Here is a 15,749-nt window from a genome sequence, read left to right on the forward strand (position 1 = left end):
AACAACAATAACACCACATTTTAGAGTCACTGACATATGTGAGTGTCGGTACCACGTATTAATATTAATGTTATATGTTAGTGTTTTGTCTTCAATATGATCTCTATATTCTTTATTTCTTATTTAATTTAATTTAATTTTAATTTTTTTTTAAATGGAGAATTTTTTGTTCCTTTCCAAATTGAAATGATATATTATTTTCTCTCATCTCATTATTGTCAAATTTCTTTCATGTTTTCTCTAAAAAAAGTCTAACATAGTACCACTGTTTCAAAATCATTCACATTTTTATTAAATATTTCTAATTTTGGGTTAGAGTTGGTTAAAATTAGAATGAAAATTTTAGAAATGGGACTAACACCATTTGTTTAAAATTTTAAGAAATTAAAAATCACATAAAGTATTTAAATTAAAAATCAATTAAACAATTTAACCTAAAAATTAGGATAACATTTATATAAAAATTAAGTTTGCTCTCAATTTGGAAATGGACAAAATTGATCACTCTAAAAAAATTTAAAACTGAATTGAACAAAAATAGTGAACATAGATATCGCATTAGATATAAGATACTAACATGTGACATCGACATTAACATATGACATTGCTACTATGTGACACTATTTTAGAATGAAATATATAATTTTTTTAAATTAACAAAAGTAAAAAATAATTTAAAAAATAAAAAATAAATAGAAAAACCACGTGATATACATTTTTTTTGTTAATTATTTAAAAGAATCAAACGAAAAGATAAACTAAATTATTATTTTAACCTTATTCTTATCCGTGAAAACATATGAGTATTTTCGTATTTTTTAAATATATATAATATTGTGTTAACTGGTAAAAGTATTGTAATTTAATTAAGTTAATTTTGTTTGTATTTATTATGAGAAAAATATAATATCCATTTATATACATGTATTTTGAAAAGAAAAATATTAATTTTGTTAAAAAGGCATATATAATCTTCAATAAAAAATTTAATTTCGTATAAAAGACGTCATCTATAATTTTTCAAATTTTAAAAACCGAAAACAAAAAGTAATATAATTTATCTATGACACATTAATAGCTCGTGAAAACACAGACAACTTTTTTATAATAACTCAAATTATTTTCATTATTTATGATTCACCACATGTTTTGTTTTTCAAATATCAGTCCTCATTACTTGTGTAAATTCTACAATATTATTTTATTATAAATACTATCATATTTTTAATTTTATTAATATTATAATTAAGAACATCAATTAAGTTATTTTATTATTAAATAATTTTTGAATTTAATAAAAATAAAATTATTAAACCAATTATTAACCATACGTGATAGAGAGATTAACCAATTATTAAAAAATCAAATTTACGAAATTGTTTTATTTTAACCGTCCTAAACAAGCATCACCACAAGGTAACAGTGCACTACACTCTAAATAATTACATTAAAAATAATTAAATAGAAATACTAAATGTGTACACAACAGAGGTATCTCTTTATAATAGTTATAGATATTTGAAATAAACATATATCTCCCGTTAATAAAGGATCATGAAATTTTTTGTTTCATCTTTTTCTTTATAAAAAAATAAGTATCTATAACAATAAATTATCATATTATATTAAATTAAATAGTTTACATAATTTTAATTACAAAATGATAAAATTACATTTAAGAGAAAGATCAGATAAACAATTAAATTTATTACACTTAATATATTAGTTAAAATATTAGTTAAAATATTATAAATCAGAAGTCGTGTTGACTAGATGAACCAAAAATTATGAGAACATTTCGTGTAAATCTAAAGAAGTAAAACTTATATAATTTTTTTAGAGATTAGTGAAATTCTTTAAAAAAATTTAGAGAAGGATTAAAAAATGAATTACTAAAATTTATGCTTTATTGATTTTATTTGAAAATTTTTTCATACACACATTTCAGAAAAACCAAACGTTTAAATATCTTTACTCAGATTATACACTTTTTATAATCCATTGAACAATGTTTTGCGAAACACTATTAATATACTAATTCCTGAAAAATATTTTTACTAACAATGATCCTTTTGTTAACATGGTTGCATTAGTTAATTATAGTTTTGATATTCTTATAAGTACTAGAAAAAAAAAAGGAGATCTAATGTTGATAGACTATTATTTACAATACATAAAGGTTGGTCAATTTTTTTAATAAAAATCAATAAAAAATCAAGAAATGAGAGCAATTATAGAGTGTAACAAAGTAGTGAATAATTGTTAGAGATGAATAATGTTCTCGTATACACGTACTTTTTACACCTTGTAACTTAGTAACTAGAAAATAAAAGACATATAATGTAACATTTAAAATAATACAATTTTCTCAAAATAATAAATAATAGATGTAATAATGAGTTCTCAAAAGCATAACTATCTCAAAATAAAATAAACACATGTAAACATAATTCTATTATCATAACTATTACCTAAACATGTGACACTAACTGCAGTAATAGAATAAAATAACATGATATATTATACAAATGATCATAATTCAGAGTGCATGATTCAACAAAACTTTATTGGATTCAAAACAGTAAATTGAATAATATAAATGTGAAAAAAAAAACTCAAAACTTATTATTTTGGGTTTTGGATTAAAGGGTAGTATCAAATGTATTTATGTAATTGAATAATCAATTGATAAATATCCCTCCCATATTTCTCCTTCATATTATTCAACAAGTTATATTAGTGTTGATAATTAGTGATAGTTTATCATTAAAATCTTGAGGTCAAGTGTGATTGAAAAATAAATAAATTGAAGAACATATAATTAAGATAAATCCTTGTATGTGTTGTCTTTTCAAGTTTTTTTTTCTAAGATGGCTTTAAATATTTTGGAATTAATTTTTTTTTTTAAGTTTTATCAAGTTGATTTCATGTATATTTAGCTTTTTGTTTTTATTAAATTGAATTTGGGTTCCACTTAATGATTAAAATATTGACAAGAAAATTTTGATTTGGGAAAAATTACAGCAGTTGATATCTTTTTGGGAATTCTATTTTGATGAATAATTGAGTTTAATATGATTATTGAATTTAAGAGATTTAACTAACAGTTTAAATAGAAATTCATCCGAATTTATATTTACTAATTCAAACTTTAATTTAATTTGTATTGATTTGTACCGGATATGGAAGATTTTCACGGTGAAATTTTATTAGAAAAAAAATAATTAGTTAGTAACAATAACATGGTCGTTGTAGTATAGTGGTGAGTATTCCCGCCTGTCACGCGGGTGACCCGGGTTCGATCCCCGGCAACGGCGTTTTATTTTTTACAGCCAAAAAGTTATAATAATATTATAAAAACGACGTCGCCTGAGAGATTCGAACTCTCGCGGGAAAATCCCATGTACTTAGCAGGCACACGCCTTAACCACTCGGCCAAAGCGACTTTACAATTCATACTTTATTTTTAGTTTTGTTTTTGAAAGAAGGTTGTTTATAGTTTGGTTGCAGGTTAGGATTATAATTCATCCTCTTTACTTATAATCTTGCCTGATTATTATTTATATTTCAATACATTGTGATCTAATCATCAAACAGGACAGAAACGGAGATTGTCCTCATTGTACAACCCGGTGAAAAAAAAAAATGTAACTACACACGATTAATCATGATAAATCAAACATTAATTTTATGGGTTAAATTATTAAAACCATAATGAAAATGAACTTGTATTAAAAAAATACTTTAAATATTACATCACAAATTATGTTAACATAAACATTCATTTCATATATATTAAATCATATCTCAATTAAAGACAAATTCACTTTAGAGAAGAAGACTTATATGATCCTAAAATACTTTGCATTGCAATTTTTTTTAACACAATATCATTCGAGCATGATTCTTTATCCCTTGATCTCAAAAGAAAACAAAAAAGAGAACAAAATGATATATGTGGTTGTGGTTGAAAACTAAATGACAAATGAAACAATAGTCGTGAAACAATATTCTCCTTTTTTTCTCCTAAAGTTTTGATATTGGAATTATGAGTAATTTACACAGCTCTCAAGTTAACAAATATCTTAAGATGTGGATTATTATTTATTATTAATCTTAAGTGTCCATTCAAAATACATGTTGAATATTATGAGAAAATAATATAATTGTAGATATAAAAAACGAGAACTACATTTACACGTTAAATTATTGATGCACTAAATTTAAGTATATTTTTTCACGCTAGTATAATATTATTTAAATATCATTTTTAAATATATATATATATATATATATATATATATATATATATTTTTTTTTTTTTTTTTCAAAATCAATTTCTAAAAGTTGAGATTGACTAGTAAGAGAAGGTTGAGATGAGAGGTTTGAAACTAAAGCTTAAGATGAGTCCGATTGAAAGTCAAGAGACAAGATGAGATTAAATATGGAGAAATTATTTTAGGTTTAAACTCTTTAGTTGTCCCTATTTATGTAAGGTTTTTTCATTTTGATCTCCTTTTTATTAAAATCCCCAATTGAGTCTTTAAAAGTGTTAATTTGAATTAATTGAGCATCTGTCGTTAAATTTACTTAATAGGGTTAAGTTTGTGCACAAGTGGAAGGTTGATGTGTCTATCTTTTAAGACGTGGCATTGTGAGAGTTGAAATGTGGCATGGTGAGACCTGAAATTTGATAAAATGTAATAATTTAATGTTTATGTGGGTAAATGAAGAAAAATTATCTTCCCCAACAACAGAAACCATTTTCAATGGAAAAAAATCCAGTAGGGGAGCTCTTTTGCTTGAAGAGATTGGAGCAATTCCTGGCACCCATTTTAGATTGAAGAGGATTCTCAGAGGCCATGAAGTTCACCACATCAAAAGAGCCACCAAAAGCATTGTCAGAAGCACTGGAAGAACCATTTAACATTCAAATCAAACTGATCCGCCCATAAATTCTCTATCCTAAACAAACCCAGTAACCCCATTTAACATTCAAATCAAAGCCCACAGAACTGTTCTTCTTCAAGACATTCTCAACAAAAACAATTAACTTTTTTCTTTTAATTTGTATTTTAATCCACTCACATTGGTTCCAAATCTCCTACCATACCTATTATCCTTCTCTGTTTTAATTTTCTCTAACTAATGCTAATTTTAAAAAAAGATACCCTCTTTAACGTGAATCGATTGAAAAATTGGAACCAAAGGTGAACGAAAAATGATACCTTGGAGTTGAAGGGCATTAAGGTAGAAGGTAAAGATGTCAATTTTAGTGTTGCAGTGACTGAGAAATGATAAGAATGGATATTGATTTTGTGGTTGGATTGTTGATGATGAGAACCACCATAAGAATATTCATTTTGTTGTTGTGGTGGTGGTCCTTGTGGTAGTTTCTGGGACTAGAAAGACCAGAAAATCTTGAAAAGCAATAAAGGACATACATCAGATTTTGCAGATCAAATCCAAAGTTGAGGTCTTTGAACTCTTTGAGTCTGGTTTTGAACTGAAAAGTACAGACACGAACATAGATGAGAAGAGGAAGAAAGTAAAGAGGTGTGAGGGTAGAAAACGAAGATTATTATTTTGTCTTTAGATCTAACTTTGCCTTTGTCTTTGGATCTAACTCTTGTCGTTGACCACTAAACTCCTTCAACATTGAGGCGCGACGAGATGGTGGATGCGTGAAGAAGGTGGCGGTGTAGCGAAGGCGCTACTAGCATTCTCACGATGGCTTCACGGTTGCGGTGTAGCAAGGTGATGAAGGCGAGACTGAAGGCTTCGCAGCGGCTTTACGACGACGACACTAGGGAAATTAGGTTTGTGCTGTTGGAAAAGATGACTCTGAGGTAGTATGAGTGATGTGGCAAAAACTGGCCACGTCAACGTTCTAACATGTGCACAAACTTAACCCCGTTATATAAATTTAACGGTAGGAGCTCCATTGATTCAAATTAGCACTTTTAAGGACTCAATTGGAGATTTTAATAAGAAGAGGATCAAAATTGGAAAAACCCGCATAAATAGGGACAACTAAAGGGTTTAAACCATTATTTTAGGCTGAAATTAAATATAGGTCATTTAAAACCAAAGGTAGAGATAAGTCGCCTCATGTCCAAGGTTGAGACAAGTCTTTCCAAACCAAAAGTTGAGATGGACCAACTCGGGTTGAAGGTTAAGATTACGAATGTCAAAATAATTCGCGCGCCACAGATATCTTCAGATAAAATCTGCGACAGATAGTTGGTAACCGCGGATACTTAGTACCCGTGGGTTGCAGGTAGCATGTATTTTAATATTCGCTTATAAACGGGTCGGGTGTGGGTGTTATACTATCCGTACCTGCAAATATCTGTTACCCACAAAAAATAAAAATAAAAATTTAATTTATATTTTAATAAGTTAAATTTAATTAAAATTAACATTAATTTATATTTTATAAGGTTAAATTTAATTAAAATTAAATTTTAATTTACATTTAATTTAATTTAATTTAATTTATATTTTATATATTTTTGTAATTTTATATAAATTTATTTTCATAACTTATAAAAATATATTTCTTAAAATATTTGCGGGTGTCCGCGAGTATTTTTTTAGCGGGTATCCGTGCTGGTAGAGGGTCGGGTTGCGGGTAGGCATTATTTGTGCCTGACCCAACCCGTTGCCATTCCTAGTTAAGATGAGTCGTCTAGGACAAAAGGTCGAGACAGGCCATCACAGGTTGATGGTCGAGACAAGTCTTTCTGAGCCAAAGGTTGAGATTATCCATCTTGAGTCGAAGGTCGAGAATGGTTAGCTCAGATCGAAGTTGTGATGGGTTGGCCTAAGCCAAAGGTCGAGATTGATGGGTCGGGTCGAAGTGCTAAACAGGATATCTTGGATTGAAAGTTGAGATGGTCGTCATGGGCCACCTAGGTCGAAGGTTGAGACAGACTATTCTAAAAGCCAAGACAAGTTGGCTGAGGATGAAGGTCGAGACAAGCTGTTTGGGTCGAAGTTCAAGACATGTTGTTCTAGGTAAAAGGTCAAGACAGTACGTGATGGGTCGAAAGTAAAGTCATTTAGGTCCAAAGGTCGAGACTAGCCGACAAGGTTAAAGGTCGAGACAAGACATTTTGTACCAAAATTAGAAATGGGCTATCATGGCTAGAAAATCAAGACTGACCTGTCCGAACCAAAGGTTGAGATGTGTTGGATTAGGTCGAAGGTTGAGACAGAGTGACTTGGGTCGAAGTTCAAGACAATTGAATCTAGCTTGAAGGTCTTGACTGGTTGTCTCGGCCTAAAGGTCTAGATTGGTCGTCTCATGCAAAGGTATAAAACAGTCGTCTCGAGCCAAAGGTCTAAATGAAATGCCTTGGGCCAAAGGTCGAGATGACCTTCCAAGACTGAAGATCGAGATGAGTCATCTCGAACTGAAAGTTGATATGGGTTGTCTCGAGTCAAAGATCGAGATGGGTCGTTTCACGCCAAATGTCAAGATAGGTCATCCTAGGCCAAAGGCCAAGATGGGTAGGTCTGGGCTAAGTCGAAGAGGAGATAACTCATACTTAAGGTTGAAATGAGTTGTCCCATGCTAAAGGTCGTGACGCGTAGGTCAAGGATGAAAACTAAGACGAGTTGGTTGAACAGAAGGTCGAGACGATCTATTATAGGTTGAAGGTAGAGGTGGGTATGGCCGAACCAAAAATTCAATACTGACTAACTTAGGCTGAAAGTTGAGACTGGTTGTCCAGAGTCAAAGTTCAAGTTGGAATGTGTTAGACTAAAGGTCAAGATGAGTCTTTTGGACCAAAGGTTAAGAGGAGTTATCCCTAACCAAAGTTTGAGATGGGATAGCTTTGACCAAAGGTCGAGACTAATCTCTCATATCAAAGTTTGAAACGGGTTGTTTCAAGTCGAAGATATTTAAAAAGATTAATATTTTTTATGTGTAAGAAAAATCTATATTAATCGGTTCTAATTCATATAAGATTTTTTTAGATTTTAATTATGTAAACTTTTTTTTAATAGAGGTCTTTTAGTTATGTGGGTCTCATGTAAGTAGATAACAATATGTAATATACCAAATTTACATCTCTACTAAAATAAAAAAAAATAATAAACAAATCAAATTTAGGCTTTTTAACTATTACCAATAATTAAACTTGTAACCAAAAACTAGTGTTAACTAGTATAAGTAATCTTTAACTAGTTAATTATACTCTTTGGATATATATATATATATATATATATATATATATATATATATATATATATATTAATTATAGTTATATAATTAACTCATTCACTAAATACTAAGGTAAATGTAATGTAAAAACAGATTAAGAAACAATAAATTGTACATTAATGACAAAACAAATTATTTTAGTGGTAAAACTTGTCAGTAATTTGAGACAAACGTGACACGAGTCACCGTTTTTGACAAGCTCATTTCCCAAGAGAAATGACAAAATAGTGTAAAAGAGACAGAAACAAAAGACTGACATAGTTTTGAAACGGTAATAAAACAAAACAGTGTCTGCATTTATTGTCCCCCAAAATTCAAAGATCACTTACCCAAAAGCTACAGGATTGGCTGTTACAATGTAGAAACCCAACGTTGAAATAAAAAAACGTCTTCTTCCCAATTTTTTCCTTTCCATCGCAGAGTTTACATGGTAAAATTTCTCTCAACAGTGTCATCAAATATATACTTTTTCTGAATTTTATATAGAATAAAAATAAAATAAAAAAGTTGAATAACTTATAAAATAAACATCATATATTTATTTTTTAAGCTCAAAAAATTCATATGCAGTGATTTCAGAAGTATACACTCTACTATTAGCCTTTTACAAATATAAAACATTAGAATTATACCAGAAACCCAATTGAAGATGCAGAAATCAATGCTGAAAATTACCAAAAACCTGAGATCATAACAATAAATGAAAAGTATGGGAAGAATAAGTTAATCTCCAGTTCTTCTTGCATATTAACATTGGTCCAAGAACAAAGAGAAAAAGGAAACAAGAGAGTAAGCTAACAGATTGAGCCGTCTTGCCAATATCACGATCGGCAGCATCAGAAATCAAAACTCAAAGCAGAAGATGAAAAGAACAAAACTTCACATCCACATCAGCTAAGAATGCACATTTGCCTGAGGAAGATTCTGCAGAAAAAGACTGTATTCTTCGATCCAGTAGGCTCTGACAGCTACAATCCTCACCATATTCACCTCTCTCAGCTTCAGCAGCTGCCACCACAATCATAATGGAATCATCAGATCAATAAATATATATATATGGGGCAGGTAAAGAAGAAAAAAACTAAAACTTTATAGCAGTGTTTGAAGACAGAAGTGTGAAGGGACCAAATAGTGGGTGGGGATGAATATTTTGGGAAGAAATAAAAAGAAAAAGAGAACAAAGAGAAAAGGTTGCATGAAGGCTAAGAAATGTGTATGTTTGAAAATGAAAGTAGTGTTGAGAATTGAATGTGTAGCTGTTAGCAGCGAGTGCAATTTTGTCCATAAAAAATTACAGGACCCCATGAAAACGAAGAAAGTATAGAAGAAAACAAGGGAAAAATGAATGGTGGGTGCGTGTGTGGGCGCAGAGTTTTAGACATGAGATAAATCTGCTTGGTTCGGCTTAACAACCACATTCTCTCATCCCGAATCACTTCTTCTTCACTTTACCATTCCTTTTTCTTTTCATTTCTTTTCTTTCTTTTTTCGTTTCTTTTCTTTTCAGATGATGCTCGACACCCAAGACCAAATTACCTACATTTGCGCAAGCAACCTCTGTCCCTCTTGTTCCCCTTCCCTGCCCTTCTTTAAAAGTTCCCAACTTTTGACTTTCTTCCCTTTGATCTTCAAATATTTATCATTCTTTTACAAATATAATTTACATACCTTGTACAGATCAACTATATTGTAAGAGAATTAGTTGGTGCTAATAATATAGTGTCTATCAATTTGACTGTCTTATGTGTAATATCGATATAATATTTATAAAGGTTAAATATGTTTTTAGTTTCTAAACTATCAAGCGAATTTGTTTTTAGTCTCTCTTTTAAAGTAAGGTACACTTTGATCTTCTCCTTAAAGAAACTATAATTTTTTGTCCTCCAAAACCAACGGCGTTAAAAATCCACTGAGGTGGCTAACGGTAATACCAAGTCATTTTCTTTTTTCTGACACGAATCAACTTTTCCCAGCTTTTTTCCAATCCTCTCCCTCCCTCTTTCTCAATCTTCTCCTTAAACTCCTTCTCAGAAATCGTCACATCCTTCAACCTTTTCACCGTCATCACCGGCCCTGCCTCAAGCACCGCCTTCCTCCATGCTGTCACGAAAAACCCTCCGCAAGGAGAGAATGGAGAAGAGGTCAGTAGAGAAAGAGAACAAGAGAGAAAGTTAATGGTGCGATTATTGATTCTTAACGAATCATTGATCTCTATTTGGACTTTCTTGACAAAATTCCCTTTCTTCTAATTCTTCTTTGTTTGTTGTTGTCTCTACCTCTTTGATCTGCAGCTTCAGCATCCACATGTGTTTACCCCTCAAGCCTTGGGTATGTTCTTGATCATGGATCTTGCTGATTTGTTTAAATTAATACACAATCATTCATTTATTTCTCTTAATTTCAAGTTCAATTTTTTATTTAATTTTTTCCTAATGGCAAGATGTTGGTTGCTTGCGTGCTGTATTAGACCAGTTTTTTCTTCCATTTACAGAACATGAAGAAAACCCTTCTTGCCTTTTTCTCTCTATGTTGAAGTTGCTTTTCATATTAATCAAATTGCCTACTTTGATGCCCTTAGATGGCTTTGGTTAGATTCAACTTCAATTATATCATTTACAAAAGCAAAAGCAAACTGTAATTTTTTTACACACTTTTAGTTTACAGTAGCCAAAAGGCCATTTTTTGGGGTTCATGTAGCCACCTCCTGAATTAGATTTACTCAAAAGCCAATGACATCAAGATTAACCCTTTTGAAACATTAGTTGTTATGATTATGATGTTCCACAAAAAATAAACTTATTCTTAAACATAAACACAACTCAGAGGGGACTCACATAGCTTCCACCTTATGCAAATGCAACAACAGCATCAGACGTCATTGGTGAAAGTCGAACTCAAACACTTCATTATGTCTATTCTCGACGACCCTATCATGAGTTGCATCTTTGGCGAAGCTGGTTTCAGAAGCTACGACATGAAGCTCGCACTTCTTCAACCACTTCCACCTTCAAGAATCTTCTCACGGTTGACCCCTCCGGTTTTCCTCTATAACCTCGAACCGGTTCAGAAGACTGGTTCTCAAATGGACGAGAATTGTCGCAGAATCGTGGAGGTGGTGACGATGAAGAGCAAAAGGAATCCTCTTTTGATGGGGTGTACGCGAAAAGTGCTCTGAAGAGCTTCATCGAATGCGTGGAAGCTCATAAAGGTGGGGTATTGCCCTATGAGCTGAATGGGTTGAGGCAGGGCTGACGACTAGGGCGTTCGATTTGGAGGATTTGCTCGGGGCTTCGGTGGAGGTTTTTGGGAAAGGGACTTTCGAGATGGCGTGGAGGAAGGCGGTGCTTGAGGCAGGGCCGGTGGTGACGGTGAAAAGGTTGAAGGATGTGACGATTTCTGAAAAGGATTTTGAGGAGAAGATTGAGGGAGAGGGAGGGAGAGGGAGGGAAAAGTTTATTCCTGTCAGAAAAAAAGAAAATGACGTGGTACCACCGTTAGCCACCTCAGTGGATTTTTAACGTCGTTGGTTTTGAAGGACCAAAAATTATAGTTTCTTTAAGGAGAAGGATCAAAGTGTACCTTACTTTGAAAGAGGGATTAAAAACAAATTTGCTTGATAGTTTAAGAACTAAAAACATATGTAACCCTATTTTTAATTGAGTTTATATTAATTTTTTGTGTTTATTTAGTATTCAAATGTTTTATAGTTTTTAGTGGAGTATATATTGTTTTACTTTTTTTTCTTTTAATTGGATGATGTGATTGTTATTATGTGGCTTAATAGTATTGATGGTCCCAATTTTTGTCAGGTTTGTTCGAAATGGTCGTACTATTTTTAAAATATTCAATGTAGTCCTAAAGATTGTAATTTGTGTTCAATTTAATCCTTTTTGCAAACACCGTTTAAATCGTTAACGACCAACTGTTCAGCTGTGCAAAACCCACATGAGATGACATTTAACTGCCCACGTGGACACCTTAAGGCATAATGAGGTGAATTTATTGATTTTGAAAGTGTATTTCTGATATTAGGGTTTTTGTTTTGAAAATTAAATTAAGGGTATTGAGGATGAAGATTAAGACGTTGCAACCTTGTCCTTGTGATGGATGTTGATGGTCTTGCATTAGGTGGATGTGCAATTTTAGGGTTATGTGGGTTTTTGATTTGGGAATTTTTGGGTTGGTTGTGCTTCCTTGCAGGTATATGAAAGCATGAGGGAGAAGCAGGTTCGCAAATATGGTGGTTCTTAGGTGCAATTGGGATGAAGGTTTCGAACTGCTAGACTACGTCAATAAAGAAGGACGAACTCGCGAAGACATCGCGAATCGCAACAGTGTTGTTTCTGGGTTTTGGTGGGTTTTCTGGATTGGATTTGATGTAGGTTTATGGTGCAGTTGATGATGGTGAAGTGCACTTCGCGGCGGCTGACCCAAGGTTGATGGTGAAAGGAGAGGATGATGGCACGACGGCATGGTGCTGGTGGCTGCGCTATGGTGGCAGCGTGAACTAGGAAGAAGATAATGCTGAAGGCGCACGATGAAGATGGTGACGTGTTGAGGTGGTCAGCGGCGTCTTGGTGGTGGTCTTCTGGGTTGCGTTTGCAGGTCTGTGGTGATTGCGGTGGCGATCTGAGGGTTTAGGTGTGGTGGCGCTAGGGTTAGGTGGGCTAGAAAGAAATTAGGGTTTCAATTTCTGTTTGGGCTGAAGGTTGAAGAAGATGGTGACATGGCAGCTTCTCAATGCCTAGATCTATGTGTAGAGGATTAGGACACGTGGCAGAATCTATTTGGTCCACCTCATTGTGCCTTAAAGTGTCCACGTAGGCAGTAAAATGTCATCTCATTTGGGCATTGCACAACTCGACAGTTGGCCATTAACGATTTAAGCAGCGTTTGCAAAAAGGACTAAATTGAACACAAATTACAATCTTTATGACTACATTGAACATTTTAAAAACAGTGTAACTATTTCGAACAAATCTGACAAAAATTGGGACCATCAACGCTATTAAGCCTTATTATGTCTATATTTTTTTTTCTTTGTTTTCATGGATTAATGTATTAATAAATATAAGGTTTTTTGATTTCATAAAATAATATTATGAGTAGTCTAATACATGGCAAAAGAGTATGGTAACATGGCAAAAATAATTTTTTAAAGTTTACATATGTTTATGTGGTTATAAATGGGAGCTTATATGTAGATATCCTAATTATAATTATAAACATATTAGGGTTGGATTTTCCTTTTAATTATAATTAGAAATAAATTAAGAGTTAGGATTTCTTTTGTTAATTACTTCTAAAATTCATTTTTTGATTAATTCTAAATCCCTCTATCATTACAATTGAAGATGACAAACCCTAATTTGATCCTCAAACATTAATTTTCTTTCTCTTAACCAAAAACCTAAATTTTGGGGGAAGGGTTTATGTTGCGGAGGTAAGGCTCTAAACTTGTTATTCATGGCGTGGAGAACTTACAATTCCCAATTGCACGAAGAAGACTACAGTGATGCAGTGTCATGATTCGTGTGGGGTTCTTCGTCGTGCATGAACGGTGGCTAGGAGGGTTTCGTTTCCCCTTTTCGGTCTGGTTATTTTCGCAGGGAGGGGAAGCACGCTCAGGCAGCACATGTGCGACCTCTTCGCGATGCAATGGTCATAGCAGTTGCATCTCCCCGACACAAGGGTTTCTCTCTCCGAGGAGTTCGCGACAAGGGTTTCTATTGGGGTTTTTGGGGCTTATTGTTCTTGTGTTTTTTTATCTAAAATTTGGGGTTTTTGGGACATATGTTCTTGGGTTCCTTATTTCTTCTCTGAAAGTTGGTGGCGCAAGGAGCAATGGTGAGGGAGGCTCCTACTATTCTCTATTTTTTGTTCGGCCTTTTGGAAAACCATTTCTTCCTTTTTTTTCTTTCTAGTTTTTATTGGGATTTTTTTGTTTCTAGTTTTTGGCTCATGTTGCACGCAGGTGTCGCCACGAAGAAGACATGGTGGTTGTAAATTTGGGGTTCTTGGTTAAGTGAATTTGGGTGGTTCTTTGTTGTGTTATGATATGTTGAGGTTGAAGAAGGTGTATCATGGTGGTGACCGGCGGTGACCTCTAATTCTATTAGCATTAAGTTTTTTCCCCAAATGTAAACCCTAATTCCACCACATCCTCTTATTGGCTTACACGTCACAATCTATATCACACGACAATGTCATGACAACAAAATATGCACAACACAGATTCAAAAATAAGTCAACATTATCGGTTTAAAACAGTATCAATAGAATTAGACTTGATTGATGCACATTATACATTGTCAATAGAATTGGACTTGATTGATGCACATTATACCACGTGTGGACGAAATTGAAACTTTTTTAAAAGGATAGACCAAGTTGACACACTGCAGCAAAACTAGGAATAAAGTAAACAATTAAACCAAATAATTATCATAAACTCAATTAAAAACATTCGAGAGACTTGAAACTTAGTTAAATTTATTTAAATTATTTATCTTATGATAACTAATTCTTTCTAAAAGTAAATAAGGTTTAATAATTATTAATTTTGATGATACCAAATAATATTTAAGTTTACTATCACAAATAATGTTAAATATGACTATATGATAACTTTTTAAAATAATAGTTTTTCATGTTATAACATGATAGTTATATTACCTTCGTAATATCATTTAAAGAATTATTTTTAAGAAGTGATTATTTATTTCTTACTTAATTATATTGTCTTGGGTTACTTATTTTCTTGACAACTATTTTTCCCTTTGCCTATTTAAAAAAATATATTTTCTTTTTCGAATTCCCTCACTAACAAAGTGATTTATTTAGAAAGAAGTAAAATTTTGATGATGATCATAAATGAAAGTAAGTTTAAGACTTAATAATGATGGAGATTTATGGAGAATGGTTGAAGAGTTAAAGTAATTTATGAAGAATTGTTGAAGAGTTAAAGAATGTTTGGATTCAAGAGTTATATTAAAGACTAATAAATTTAGTTGTTGAAATAAAGTAATATATGTATCTTAAGTAAGATAATAAAAATTGAAGACAAGTCAAAACTTAAGACTAGAATAGTAAAAAAAACTTGAGAGAATTTTATTTATGCAATAAACACTAGAATAATCAATTATTTTTAGTGATTATTGAATATCTCATTGAAAAATTATTATTTTAAAAAAGTTTTTGAAATAATTGATTATCTCATAAAGTTTATTTTCGAAAATATTACTGGAATAATCAATTATTTCTTATAACAATTGATTATTCAAAACATTTTTTAGACTAACTTCTTATTTTCTTAACCTAATTTTGAAATGGAAAATTAGTGATACGGTGTCATTCAAAAATTGAGAGAAAAACTTTCTATAGCAAAGCTTTTGAAAAGTCTAGTTCTTATGAATGGCTTAAATTTCATCAAGTGTGACTGTTGAGTGGTAAGGTGTTGTTGTCTACTATATTTTGTAAACTTGTTCATTTGAGGTGTGTGATAATCCTTTGTGTG

The 15,749-nt window shown here is 32.0% G+C and overlaps 1 long non-coding RNA gene and 2 other non-coding genes across 3 annotated transcripts; 1 reads left to right on the top strand and 2 right to left on the bottom strand.

Moving 5' to 3' along the window:
• Positions 1 to 3,245: 3,245 nt before the first annotated feature.
• On the top strand, positions 3,246 to 3,317 carry TRNAD-GUC (transfer RNA aspartic acid (anticodon GUC)). The gene has a single exon. It is a non-coding gene; the product is annotated as a tRNA-Asp (tRNA).
• Positions 3,318 to 3,363: 46 nt separating this feature from the next.
• TRNAS-GCU (transfer RNA serine (anticodon GCU)) lies at positions 3,364 to 3,445 on the bottom strand. Its single transcript has one exon. It is a non-coding gene; the product is annotated as a tRNA-Ser (tRNA).
• A 5,431-nt stretch (positions 3,446 to 8,876) lies between these two features.
• On the bottom strand, positions 8,877 to 9,780 carry LOC148198914 (uncharacterized). Its single transcript, XR_015786360.1, has 2 exons — positions 9,686 to 9,780; positions 8,877 to 9,241 (listed from the first exon to the last, which is right to left on the bottom strand). It is a non-coding gene; the product is annotated as an uncharacterized LOC148198914 (long non-coding RNA).
• Positions 9,781 to 15,749: the final 5,969 nt, after the last annotated feature.

Source organism: Vigna umbellata, chromosome 4 (genome assembly GCF_029865625.1).
Source record: "Vigna umbellata cultivar VRB3 chromosome 4, Vumbellata_1.0, whole genome shotgun sequence".
In the NCBI taxonomy this organism is placed as follows: Eukaryota; Viridiplantae; Streptophyta; class Magnoliopsida; order Fabales; family Fabaceae; genus Vigna; species Vigna umbellata.